Below are 14,654 nucleotides of genomic sequence, written 5' to 3'. Positions count from 1 at the left end.
TTGCTTCAACCATCACCAAAACCCACCCTTTCCTCTCCATCCAAACTGTTATTATGATAATACAATCACTTATCCTATCTCGCCTGGATTACTACATTGGCCTCCTTGCTGACCTCCCAGCCTCTTGTGTTTCCCCACTCCAGTCCATACTTCACTCTATTACCCAGATTACTATTATTATTATTATTACCCAGATCATTTTTCCACAAAAACATTGTCTTGTTTCCTCACTCTTCAAGAACCTTCAGTGATTGCCCATCCATTTCTGCATCAAACAGAAACTCCTTACTAAAGGCTTTACAGCACTCAATCACCTTGCCCCCTTCTACCTCACTTTGCTACTCTCCTACTACAACCCAGCCTGCACACTTTGCTCCTCTAATGCCTACTCCCTGCACCTCAATCTTGTTTATCTCACCACCGACCTGTTACCCATATCCTGCCTCTGGCCTGGAACACCCACCCTTTTCATATCTGACAATTATTTTCCCCCCTTCAAAGCCTTATTGAAGGCACATCTCCTCCAAGAAGTCTTTCCTGACTAAACTTTCTGTTCTTTTTCCTCCACTCCCTTCTGCATCACCCTGACTTGCTCCCTTTACTCACCACTCCCTCCAACCCACAGCACTTATGGCCATCTATAATTCATTTATTTATATTAATATCTGTCTCCCCATCTAAACTGTAAACTTGTTGTGGACAGGGATTGTCTGTTACATTGTTGTGTTGTAGTTTCCCAAATGCTTAGTACAGTGCTCTACACATAGTAAGTGCTCAATAAATATGTTTGATTGATTAGGTCAAAATATATATTATCAAGGAGATCTAATAATGCCTTAGATATGTGATTATTGTATTATATATGCTAAATAAATATGATTGAATGAATGAATGAATGAATGAATGAATCAATGAATCAATGATGCCTGAGTCATTACTAGTGTGCTACAGTGGTCACTATGGAGAATTGATTTGTGTGGGCTGATTGATTTGGAAGGCAGCATACCAAACAATAAATAAGTCTGCCTGGAATGGAAGCAGTGTGCCCTAGTGGAAAGAGCACAGGCCTGGGAGTCAGAAGACCTAGGTTCTAATTTTGGCTCATCTGCTATGTGACCTTAGGCAAATAACTTAACTTATCTGTGCCTCAAGTTTCTCATCTGTAAAATGGGTATGAAGACTGTAAACCTCATGTGGGACATGGACTGTGTCCACACCAATTTTATTGTATCTACCCCAGGGCTTAATACAGTTTCTGGTACATAAGAAACATTAAACAAATACCACTGGTGGTGTGGGGGGGGGGGGGCAGGGGGAGACTTGGATTGATGCAGAAATGCCTAGGAGAATGGTCTTGAACATTTTAATTTAAGGGAAGCAGAGAGAAAAGTTAGTGAAAAGGGGTCACAAGTGTTTAAGGGTCACGTGCTTCCAATACAAGTAAAGTGACTACTAGAAGATGCCTCCCAGGCATAGGAGCACTGGATAATGGGACAAGTCAATTAATTTTGTATATATTGGATTCTCCACCCATAAAATGCAGATAAAAATTCCCACTGTTTCCTGTTTCACAGAAATGGTGTGAAGATATAATAGAGATTGCATAGTCAATTTTTAATTATCTCTCTGAGTACCGAAAGTAGGATTTTTTTTTGTTTTACCAACTACCAGGCAACTTTTCCTCCAGTGACTTCTTTTATGGTACCTCAGGTCTACCAGAGAGGTTCTTTCCAGGCTCAGTTGACCCAGGGCTGCCTCTTACCATCACTAAGATAAGTGCTACAGCTGCCACTTTTGCTGTTTATCTCGGTCCACCAAGCAAACCCCCATTTTATATTATATTTTATATAATATTATCCATGCCTGTTCACCCCCATTTTGGCAAAAATGTGAGAGTTTACTAGATCTGGAAACTGCTATTTACCTGAATATAAAGAAATATAATGATATCAAATATTATTAGATTCCATGACAACAGAAGCATGTTTCAAAAATGAATAATATTTAACAAGAAGGCACTTAATATCTTGAAATGTACACAGCTTTAAATTCCAATCAGTGCATTTTTAGCAATATAAATTAAAATTTAATTTTCCCCAACACCAACTAATTTTGAATGTAAACTTTAATGTAGTCCCTGAAAAACACAAAGCAATCAGTCAATCAATTGTATTTATTGCGCACTTACTGTGTACTAAATGCTTTGGAGAGTACAATATAAGAGTTGGTAGACGCGTTCCCAATGTCATAATCTGCTGTTTTGAAATTTAAGGCAAGAGATAAATAGACCAAAGCCACTTGGGGGAAATTGGTATTCCAAGATTTCAATATTACTACTTAAAATGCTTCAATTTTTTTAGTACTTCATAAAAATGCATGACACGTTGATCATATACGAATGCAATAATCACCCATAAAGAAGAACAGTACTTTTGCACATGAGTTAGAGATGACACTGAAGCATTAATGAAACAAGATTTCCTAAAGAACGACACTACACTTTAGGTAAATAGATGCTGGATACTTGGATTTGCACCCTTTATTCATCCCACCCTAAACTCCATAGCACTTATGTACAAATCTGTAATTTGTATTAATGTCTGTCTCCTGCTGTAGGCTGTAAGCTCCTTGTGGGCAGAGAACGTGCCTATCAACTATGTTATATTTTACTCTCCCAAGCGCTTAGTATTCTACAAACAATAACCACTCAATAAATGCCACTGATTGATTGATACCCCTTCTTCTGGTGAAGTCTCTCATCTGAATCAAGACTCAGAAGCATGATCTTCACAATGAATTGCTGTTTATCAATTCTTCCATACCCACTCAGTTACATTATCCAGCAATTAATGATCCTAGACCTATTTCTAAAGCAAACAAAAATTGATCAGTGGTTTAAATTGAGTTCTTACTGTGTGTAGAGCACTGTACTAAGTGCTTAGGAAAGTACAATACTATAATGTTGGTAGACATGATCCCTACCAAGATGGTCATTCAAATAAATTATAGATAGGGGTAATAGTGGAGTATAATGTATACTTTGGGTTAGAGTAAGCAAGTGCTTAAGAGGTACACAGCCAAGTGCATATTTGATGTAAAGGGGAGGGTGGATATGAGGAAATGAGGGCTTCATCAGGGAAGGCCTCTTGGAGGAGATTGATTTTAGGGGTGCTTTGAAGGTGGGATAAGTGGTGGACTGTCAGATATGACAGAGGAGGGAGTTCAAAGCCCGAGGGAAGACATAAGCAAGGGGTCAGCAGTGAGATAACAAGGCTGAGGTGCAGTGAGTAGGTTGGCATTAGAGGATCAGAGTGTCCAGCTTGGGCTACAGTAGGAGATCAGTGAGGTGAGGTAGGAAGGGGAGAGCTGATTGAGTGCCTTAAAGCAAATGGTAAGGAGTTTCTGATTTATTCAGAAGTGGATGGACAACCATTGGATGTTTTTGAGGAATGGGGAGATATAGTCAATGTTTTTTCAGAAAAAAGAACTGGGCAGCAGAGTGAAGTATGGTCTGGAGTGGGGAGATACAGAAGGCAGGGAGGTCAGCGAGAAGGCTGATGCAGTAGTCAAGGAGGGATATGGTAAGTACGTGGATCCGAAGGGCAGCAGTTTGGTTGAGAAGGAAGGGTGGAATCTAGAGATGTTGGAAATATAGAACAAAAGCACAATGCTACAATTATTAGTGTTTACGCTGTAACTTCGCTGATACCAACAAGGGAAAAGAAAATTTCCATAAGACTAAAGATGGAATCTCACAGCTTTGTCAATATATGACACATTGATTGTCTAGCCAATATCAATGTGCATACAGGCAGTGATTCTGAAATGTGGAGAAAACGTATTGGACCATACATGATTAAAAAGCTCAATATTTCTGCTCAATGTTCTGAATATCAGTTTGTAATCACTAACATCCTGAATAGAGAAAGCTATCTTTGATGCACCCAATAGCTAAACAGTGACGTGTTATTGTCCAAAAGTGAGACCTGAAAATTGTTCATATCATTGTTGATAGGAGTGGTGCCAAGTGCTGAACTGATCACAGCTTGAAATGTTCCAAACTTTCGTTAGAGATAAAATCCATTTTTGGCAAAGGGACTTTCAAAGCATCCAGATGGCTGAATGTCAAACTTCTGGAGAATCAATCAGTGGTATTGATTGAGTGCTTACTGTGTGCAGAGAGAACTGTACTAAGTGCTTGGGAGTGTACAGTACAACAGAGTGGAACTGTGTCTGATTCTCTTGCATCTTCCTCTTTCCATATCAAAATTCCTGGCCTTAAGCCAAGACAGTTTCTGGTCTCCAACTCTGGAATCTTGAGAGTGATTGCAAATCCACTTAAGAGATGTTACGCTGATGATGCATCTAGATCCAAGAGATCAGAGAGAGGATGTAGCCCCTTGGATTTTGTTCCTACTCCTTTGGCAACATTCCTTTCAGCTTATGCATAGACCCAACCCAGGAGAGATTAACCAAGGAGAAAGGTGATTAGAACCTAGTTCCACAATACTCATCCAGTCCTGGCTTGGCTACACATTATTTCGGGGCCTCGGGTCACTCTATGAGGAGATCAGCGGCTGCCACTTCAGGTCTCTTTCAGGGCCTCCTATACACACTGCAAAAAAAGAGTGTTGAAGGTATGCTATAAACAGCCCTAAAGAGCAGTTCTCTGCTGAACCAGAGGTTGTTGGTTGGGCTAGTGGGAGGTTGCATCTCTAGGGCTTGTTGAATCTCCTAGGGCTGTAATAGGAGAATCACCTTCCATTATTTTAATGTGCATAGTAGAATTGGGTCTCAGAAAAAAGTAATAATAAGACAATAATTGTGGTATTTGCGAAGCACTTACTATGTGCCAAGCACTGTACTAAGTGCTGGGGTAGATAGAAGATCATCAGGTCCCACATGGGACTCACACTCTAAGTTGGAGGGAAAAAATACATTGAATCTCCATTTTACAGATAAAATAACTGAAGCCCAGAAAAAAGAAGCATCTTGCCCAAGGTTACACAGCAGGTAAGTGGCAAAGATGGAATTAGAACCCAGGTCATCCAATTCCCAGGCCCTTGCTCTTCCCACTATGTTCCCACTACTTCCCACGCTGCTTCCAAGTAAGAGAAGCAAGTTCCATGGGTTGGACTATTTACAGACTAAGAAAACCTGAGAGAACCCTTATCCTAAATGCCTTCATTAGATTGTAAATCCTCAAGGGCAAGGAATGTGTTTTCAATCTTAATTGTCTTTCCCCAAGTACACACAGGATAGGCACTCAAGAAATACAGATGATGAACCTGCCCATACAGAAGCTGAGTTGGTGAAAAGCCCCCATGTCACAGATTTCTCTAAAAAGAAGGAATGAAAGACAAAAAGTTGAGTTTTGGCTTGAGATCTAGAAAACCAGGGCTAAATGGCTGCAATTCTCTGGATAATCCAGGAAAACAAATCGACTTTAGTCTCAATAATCAAAGGTTACTCAGAGCAGGCTGTCTAAAACTGGCTAAATTATACGTATAACAAACTCAGCTCTAATTTGTACTATGTAGGCCTGGCAAAAGGAACCATTAATTCACCATTTTTTACATAGTCAATCAATCAATCAATGATATGTACTGAGTTTTTACTATGTGCCAAGCACTGTACTAAGTGCTTGGGAGAGTACAATACCACAGGATTAGTGGATGTGTTCCCTGCCCACAATGAGATTTTTTTTCTCTTAATTTTAAATGGCATTTGTTAAGCATTTACTATGTGCCAGTCACTGTTCTAAGTGCTGGGGTAGATATAAGGTAGTCAGGTTGAACTCAGTCCCTGTCCCACATGGGGCTCACAATCTTCATCCCATTTTACAGATGAGGTAACTGAGGCACAGAGAAGTGAAGGGGCTTGCCCAAGATCACAGAGCAGACAAGCAGGGAACCGATTCTACATCCCAAGGTCCTTCTGACTCTGAGGCCCATGCTCTATTCACTATGCCATTCTGCTTCTCAGGTTACAGTCTAGGGGACACACACAAATATTTTCATCAGAATCAACTAAAAATCACAACGTTTAATACAAGTTTGCCAGAAATGAGATGAAACCCCAAACTAGATCAGGCATGGGCAACAATCCCCAAATAGTCTAGGGGATGGTAGTCCAAGCCATCCTGGTTAACCCATTCCAGACACCAGCTGGGGCAGATTAATTCCCCTATTCACTGTGACGCCACTCCAAGGCTACCACAGCATCTGGTTTCAGCTCACTGTCTCCAAGACTCACTTTCCTTTGCTCACGTCACCTCTGCTTGGCAGTCGGAGAACTGTCAGAGTCCAAAACTGCACTGCAGGTCTCTAGAGCAGTTCCGTGAAACCAAGAGTTAGGCCTGCAGCTGCGGCAAAGCCACGGCTCCCTCTGGCAGCCCCACTGACCCACAGAGAAAACTGCTTTTCTTTGCCAGACCTTGGCCTATGCTTTGAGCTCTTATTAGAGCCTGCTGCTGGAATTCATGTGATCTTTTACTGAAATGAAAAACAAATCCAAAATGAAAACAATGATTCATCATTAAGCTTATTGGCACTATCAGGCCCTGATATGATGAAATGTTTTTTATCAATGTTCCATTGCATAATTAATTTCAGATGTTTTTCTGAGCAAGTTACAAAATATTAACAGATGGGTTCCATCAAGGGCTTTTCTTTGCATAAGAAAAATGCATTTATGGAAAGGTAAACAATCTTATGAAGAGTGTTTTTGGGCAAACTGCAGTAAAACATATCTTACTGCAAATGTCTTATTCAGCTCAGATAAGAAATGTTCTTATACCACTATTCAACAGGGAAAATCAAGCAATTATTACATGCAATGTTTTTCCCTCTGATTATAAAATCCTAACTCTTTCAATATTAGTGGAGCTGTTATTAAGAATTCAAGAGCATAAAAAAGTGAACTGAGACATAATAATAATAGCTGTGGCATTTACTGTTTGCCAGGCACTGTACTAAGCACTGGGGTGGATACAAGGAAATTGGGTTGGACACAATCCCTGTTCTGCATGGTCTTAATCTTAATCCCCATTTTACAGATGAGGTAACTGAGGCCCAGAGAATGATGATGATGATGGCATTTGTTAAGCGCTTACTATGTGCAAAGCACTGTTCTAACTGCTGGGGGATACAAGGTGTTCAGGCTGTCCCACGTGGGGCTCACAGTCTTAATCCCCATTTTACAGATGAGGTAACCGAGGCTCAGAGAAGTTAAGTGACTTGCCCAAGGTCACACAGCAGACATGTGGCAGAGCTGGGATTAGAACCCATGACCTCTGATTCTCAAGCCCGTGCTCTTTCCACTGAGCCATGCTGATTCTATAATAATAATAATTTTGGTATTTGTTAAGCCTTTACTATGTGTCAAACACTGTTCTAAGCACTGGGGGAGATACAAGGACATCAGGTTGTCCCACATGGGGCTCACAGTCTTAATCCCCATTTTCCAGATGAGGGAACTGAGGCCCAGAGAAGTGAAGTGACTTGCCCAAAGCCACACAGCAGACTAGTGGTAGATCCAGGATTAGAACCCATGACCTTCTGACTCCCAGGCCTGTGTTCTATCCACTATGCCACTCTGCTTCCCATGAAACATGAACACAATGTTGAATGTGGATAATTTTCCATCTTTGCAGTCAAATATGAACACATTTTTCTATGTGTTCTGGCTTATTTTGAACATTTGTAGTACACTGTGTCATTTAAACTATTTGTCCCCTTAAACATGCTATGTCTGGTCTCCATAGCACAAAATGAGATGATGATGTGGTGACGTGTACTTCCCAAGGGCTTAGTACAGTGTTCTGCACACAGTAAGTGCTCAATAAATATGATTGAATGAATGAATGATGATGATGGTATTTGTTAAGCACTTACTATGTGCCAAGCACTGTTCTAAGCACTGGGGTAGATACAAGGTAATCAGGTTGTCCCACATGGGGCTCACAGTCTTAATTCCCCATTTTACAGATGAGGTAACTGAGGCACAGTGAAGTTAAGTGACTGGCCTAAAGTCACAAAGCTGATAAGTGGAAGAGCCGGGATTAGAACCCATGACCTCTAACTCCCAAGCCCGTGCTATTTCCACTAAGCCACGCTACTTCTAAGATAAGCATTGGCTGTTGTCTAGGAAATTTGGGCTCTGCAAACTAAAAGCCTGTTTGATTCCAGACAACCTCTGGGCAATCATAGGGCATATGTGGGTAGCAGCATTTGCCCCAAATGGTCTTTCCATCTTTATTCATTATCTTTACAGAAAAAGAAAATGGAATCAGGAGCAAGAATTATCTAAGCATTGGTATCTTAATAACTAAGCTTCCTCTTCAAAACAAATGTCCCCAGTCAGTGTAAGCTCTAGGTCAGCATCTCTAAAATTTCTGAGGCTAACAGTCTGGGCTGGACATGCTCAATAGCCAAAACAGGTTTTCCACTGAAAGTAAGAAATTGGAGTGAATAAGTATGTGGGTTATGACATCTCCTCCCCAACACCCCAAAAACAGCTTTCCTCTGCAAGACTGTTCAGTCTTGACTGAAGAGACTGCCTCCACTTAACCCATACATCAAACTGGTTTTCAAAAAAAAGGAGAGCAGTATCACCTCTCAGCTACATCTGCCTTGGAAACAAAGACATGCTATTTTCTTTTTTAGCTTTTTCTGATTGTTTTAATTTGAATAAGATATGTTACGGAAAATAGAATAATAAGTTACCATGGCCTCCATGAGAATATAAATATTGTAGTAAAAATTTCCATATAAATTCCCAAACTATGATAGGCCAGATCTATGTAACTGTAATTATCCAGAAAATTTAAGCCAACAAAGTCTCATTTTGAAATTTCTAGATAATTGAGGAAAAAAACATTTTTGGTTCCTGAATGATGTAGATTGGTTATCCATATTGACAACTTGACCAAACATTTTGCTTTACTTTTAGTTGTTGAACTAGTCTGTTACGCTATTTTGATCGTATTCTCAGTTCTCTTCACCTCACAAAGCCTTATTTTTGATAACACTGGATGAGTCAAAATGAATAATTAAAGTATAGTAATCAAAATATTGGCACACCTAAGAGCAGAAAATATTTTAATACAAAAACAAAATTCACTACCAGAAGTCACCAAGATTACTCAGTCCCCAGGAATCTCAACTGTTACATGGCTTGAACAAGGAAGAAACAATGGGTAGCTACCAGACGAAGCTTCCTAACACAGCTATTGATCCTGATGTCCTCAATATCCCACTTTTTCCAAAAAGAAGCTCCCTGGGGACATAGAAGGTATCTTCCAACTCTGTTAAATTGTACTCTCCCAAGTACTTAGAACAGGGCTCTGCACACAATAAGAACTCAATAAATATGCATGTTTGATTAGTACTTAATAGGGGCCTTCCAGTATTGAAAAGGAGGTTGATGAAGAGCACTTCATGGTCAAAGAGGACTTAACAGAAATAGGTTTTATTAAAGCAAGTTGTCAAACGGAAGACTTTCTAGATTGCAAAATAGAGAATTCCCTTGAGGAAGGTTACTTGGAAAGCTCTAGGTAAAGAATATACAACCATTATTCTGGGACCTTTCACACTCACCTGCCTGGAGGGAGAGGGCTGGACCAGCTGATCTCTCCAGTTCCTTTTCAGCACTGATTCTACTTCCTTCTTCTTCAATAATATGTAAATAAGCCTTTAAACCCAGAGAACTGGTGAAAGTGATGGTTCAAATATTTTATATGAAAGGGAAAAATATGATTACTATGACTACAACTTTCATTCCATCATCCTCCAGGCTAAAAATGATACAACAGAAGATGAATTAATTCATCCTATTTACTGAGGGTTTACTGTGTGCAGAATGCTGTACAAAGTACTTGGGAGAGTACAGTATAACAGAGTTGTAAGACTTGTCCCCTGTCCACAATGAGTTTACAGTCTAGAGGGGGAGACAGACACTGATATAATAAACAAATGATGGATATGGACATAAGTGCTGTGGGGCTGATGGAGGGATGAGTAAAGAGTGCAAATCCTAGTACAAGGGTGATGCATAAGGGTATGGGATAAGAGGAAATGAGGGCTTAGTTGGGAAAGGCCTCTTGGAGGAGATGTGCTCTTAATAGGCTTTGAAGGTGGAGAGAGTGATCAACTGTCAAATATGAAGAGGAAGGGCATTCCAGACAAGAGGCAGGATATGGCTGAGTGTGGGCTGACGGCACTACCATCCTTCCTGTCTCACAAGCCCACAACCTTGGTGTCATCCTCGACTCCGCTCTCTCATTCACCCCTCACATCCAAGCCGTCACCAAAACCTGCTGGTCTCTGCTCCGCAACATTGCCAAGATCCGCCCTTTCCTCTCCATCCAAACCGCTACCCTGCTCTTTCAAGCTCTCATCCTATCCCGTCTGGACTACTGCATCAGCCTTCTCTCTGATCTCCCATCCTCGTGTCTCTCCCCACTTCAATCCATACTTCATGCGGCTGCCCGGATTGTCTTTGTCCAGAAACGCTCTGGGCATGTTACTCCCCTCCTCAAAAATCTCCAGTGGCTACCAATCAATCTGCGTATCAGGCAGAAACTTCTCACCCTTGGCTTCAAGGCTCTCCATCACCTCGCCCCCTCCTACTTCACCTCCCTTCTCTCCTTCTACAGCCCAGCCCGCACCCCGCACCCTCCGCTCCTCTGCCTCTAATCTCCTCACTGTGCCTCGTTCTTGCCTGTCCCGCCATTGACCCCCGGCCCACGTCATCCCCCTGGCCTGGAATGCCCTCCCTCTGCCCATCTGCCAAGCTAGCTCTCTTCGTCCCTTCAAGGCCCTACTGAGAGCTCACTTCCTCCAGGAGGCCTTCCCAGACTGAGCCCCCTTCTTCCTCTCCCCCTCGTTCCCCTCTCCATCCCCCCGTCTTACCTCCTTCCCTTCCCCACAGCACCTGTATATATGTATATATGTTTGTACATATTTATTACTCTATTTATTTATTTATTTACTTTACTTGTACATATCTATTCTATTTATTTTATTTTGTTAATATGTTTGGTTTTGTTCTCTGTCTCCCCCTTCTAGACTGTGAGCCCACTGTTGGGTAGGGACTGTCTCTATATGTTGCCAACTTGTACTTCCCAAGTGCTTAGTTCAGTGCTCTGCACACAGTAAGCGCTCAATAAATACGATTGATTGATTGAGATAGATGAGATCAAGGTACAATGAGTAGGTTGGCATTACAGGAGTGAAGTGAGCATGGAGGTAAGGTTGGAGTGGGGCAAAGCAACTGAGTGCCTTAAAACCTTGAACAGTAAGGGGATACTGTTTGAAATGGATGGGCAGCCACTGGAGGTTCAGAGGAGTGGGGAAACATGGACAGAATGGCTTTTTAGAAAAGTGATTTCAGCAGCAGAGTGAACTATGGATGGACTGGGGAGAGACAGGAGGCAAGGAGGTCAGCAAGAAGGCTGATGCAATAATCAAGGTGTGATAGGATAAGTGCTTGGATTACTGTGGTAGCAGTTTGGATGGAGAGGAAAGGGTGGGGTTTAGTGATATAGTGGAGATTGAACCAACAAGATTTGGTAACAGTTTGAATATGTAGATTAAATGAGAGAGATGAGTCAAGGATAATGCCAAGGTTATGGGATTGTGAGTCAGAGGGAATGATCATGCTGTCTACAGCAATGGGAAGATGAGGAGTTCTGTTTTGGATGTGTTAAGTTTGAAGTGTTGGCAGGACATCCAAATAGACTATAGAGAAGGAAAGAGATTAAAGCTGGATATATAGATTTGGGAATCATCTGCATAGAGATGGTAGTTGAAGCCATGAGAGCAAATGACTTCTCCAAGGAATGGGGTGTAGATGGAGAATAAATAGAAGGGAACCCAAATCTGGGCCTTGAGGGACTCCCACAGCTAGAGTATGGAAAGCAGAGGAGAAGCCCTCAAAAGAGAATGAGAATGAGTAACCAGAGAGATAGGAGGAGAACCAGGAGAGGGCAGTGTCAGCAGAGTCAAGGTTGGATAATGTTTCCAGAAGAAGGCAGTGGTCCACCTGTTGAAGGCAGCTGAGAGATGGAGGAGGATTAGGATGGAATAGAGGCCACTGGATTTAGCAAGAAGGTCACTGGTGACCTGAAAGTCACCTGAAAGATGAAAAAGTTCTACCTGCTCAAGCCAGAAACATTTTGTAATAATGCTTTGTACTATTTTTAATAGTTACATCCTGTGGCCTGGAATATGAATCGCTCTAAAAGAGGATGAACGCATTTGGTAAAAGTAAAACATCTGAATGGACCTCATGAAATGCCCTATTAGAATACCACTATATTCACTCCCTAATGTCATAATATAGTACATGCTCCTAGGACACTTCCTTCAGACAATCATAGTCCAGAATTGATTTAAATGGACATTAGCAATAATTACTCCTTGGATTTCCAAAAGACCTGCCTTTTTAAGGCTTCACCACATTTTCTCATCTACTATCTCATTTAGCCCCCACAACATAGAGGCATTTTACAGCTATAAATACCAATCCTCAGAGAGGTTAAATGACCTAAGTCAGAAAGTTAGTCTCTGGCCAGATCGGGGCTCAACAGAACACATGTATGCCTCAGTCAAGAGACCTGGACCTCATACCAATACCAGAACTTAATTTTCAATACTGACAGGTCCTAAACTGAAGGTAACATTGGCTGGAACTCTAAAAGGACTCTTAAGTCTTGCTCTCAGGGCCGAAGGATTGCTGATATGCTTGTTTGCAGTGTGCTCCTGAGCCTGACCCTTCTGCTGATTTTTGTTTGCCTATTGTCTCTCTTTAGTTCTGCTTCCTGATCATCCCAATTGCCTGACTCCTGGCCTGACTGCTACTTGTGATTTTCATTCGTTCATTCAATCGTATTTATTGAGCGCTTACTGTGTGCAGAGCACTATAATAATAATAATGGCATTTGTTAAGCGCTTACTATGTGCAGAGCACTGTTCTAAGCACTGGAGGGAGACAAGGTGATCAAGTTGTCCCACGTGGGGCTCACAGTCTTAATCCCCATTTTACAGATGATGTAACTGAGGCTCAGGGAAGTTAAGCGACTTGCCCAAGGTCACACAGCAGACATGTGGGGGAGTCGGGATTCGAACCCATGACCTCTGACTCCAAAGCCCGGGCTCTTTCCACTGAGCCACGCTGCTCCTCCTAGAGATGTTTCCGCCCGGTTTCGAACCGGGGACCTTTCGCATGTGAGGCGAACGTGATAACCACTACACTACGGAAACCCACTATACTATACTAAGCGCTTGGGAAGTACAAGTTGGCAACATTTTCCTGCATATCCCTTCATCTGTGCTGACATCTGCTTTTTGACTATGCTGCTTTGCCGCCCACCTGTCTTGACCTCAACCGTAGGGTCAGCCTGAATCTTTCCCCGGAACTCAGCTTGCCTGTCTATATCATTCTTTAATTTAGGACTTCCACCCAAGCTGGCCCTCAACTTCATTCCAGCCACTGGATCCCACCAGTATTTTACTACCTGACTCCTGGTAGGCTTGCTCCATGAGAGCAGGGACCATATCTTCCACTTTTACTGTACTTTCCCATAACATCTAATACAATACTCTGCATACAGTAAGTGCTCAGTAAATACTACCAATGAAAGACTCTCAAACTAGTTCTTTCCTCCAAGCCAAAGTAACCTTCCAGTCTTGCTCACACCCCTATGTTTATTAGTCCTAGTTTCAGCAGTTCCATTAATGTCACTTATTTGCCATGCCATATCAAATGGCTACACAGGACTGCTAACAGTGAGATCCTGGAATGCAGTCAGTCCACCAGGACTGAAGTAATGCTTACCATACAATACCTATTCTGACCAGAACATGTGAGGGGAATAGATGATAGTAATCTCGAGTTCCTGAAGTGGGGAAACTGTAAGCAGGGTATATGGAAGAAACGTGCTAGAGATACAGTTAGGCAAATCCTCAAATAATGTTGCATAGCTGAAGACAGTCTGGAGACAGCAAACAAAGACAGACCAGTCTTTGGTTATTAGAAAAGGGATAGCTAACTTAGAATAGGTGCTTTCTGGAGACACAAAGAAGCAACACTAAAAGGGAAAGTGAAAATGGCACCGGAGGCAACAACGCAGTAGAAGAAGACAGTATGGAAGTGACTGTCAGTCACACATCATTCTTATCAGACATTCTTACATACACTGATAGCATCTCACTGTTTGGTATTATCATCTTCAAAAGACTATGATTGGTGTAGTGTGACCAATTATCCCTACTGGAAAAACAAATTAAGCATACATATCCTGCTCACATCCCCTAATTTTATAAAGGGCTATGTAACTGGACAGTCTTATGTGGGCTAATCATTTCCTAAAGACTGCAGTGTTTTTTTAAAGTACTCCTAATGTCTGAGTAGCCCAGATTTCCCCAATTGGTAAAAGGACTATGAAAGGTATCTTATTTTCCTGTGTTACATTGTAGAAGAGATTGTCTTTTCAGACACGCACACACTCACTTCCACTGTCAACAGTGTTGTCTTCAAACAGGAAGTATGGCTCTCCATATGGTTACCTCATCACCTTCTCTGTTGATTCAACTCCCATAGCTATTTTCAGCACCGCATTGCACTACTACAGAACACTGGCAGCAAATCTG

General features: G+C 41.7%; 1 protein-coding gene and 1 non-coding gene across 13 annotated transcripts in view; both read right to left on the bottom strand.

Moving 5' to 3' along the window:
• CADPS (calcium dependent secretion activator) overlaps positions 1–14,654 on the bottom strand; it is a 527,597-nt gene that overhangs the window by 500,524 nt on the left and 12,419 nt on the right. The window lies entirely within an intron of this gene.
• TRNAV-CAC lies at positions 13,193–13,265 on the bottom strand. Its single transcript has one exon. It is a non-coding gene; the product is annotated as a tRNA-Val (tRNA).

This window comes from Tachyglossus aculeatus, chromosome X1 (assembly GCF_015852505.1).
Source record: "Tachyglossus aculeatus isolate mTacAcu1 chromosome X1, mTacAcu1.pri, whole genome shotgun sequence".
Lineage (NCBI taxonomy): Eukaryota > Metazoa > Chordata > Mammalia > Monotremata > Tachyglossidae > Tachyglossus > Tachyglossus aculeatus.
The sequence above is the reverse complement of the archived record's forward strand: the minus strand, read 5'-3'. Positions and strand labels throughout refer to the sequence as shown.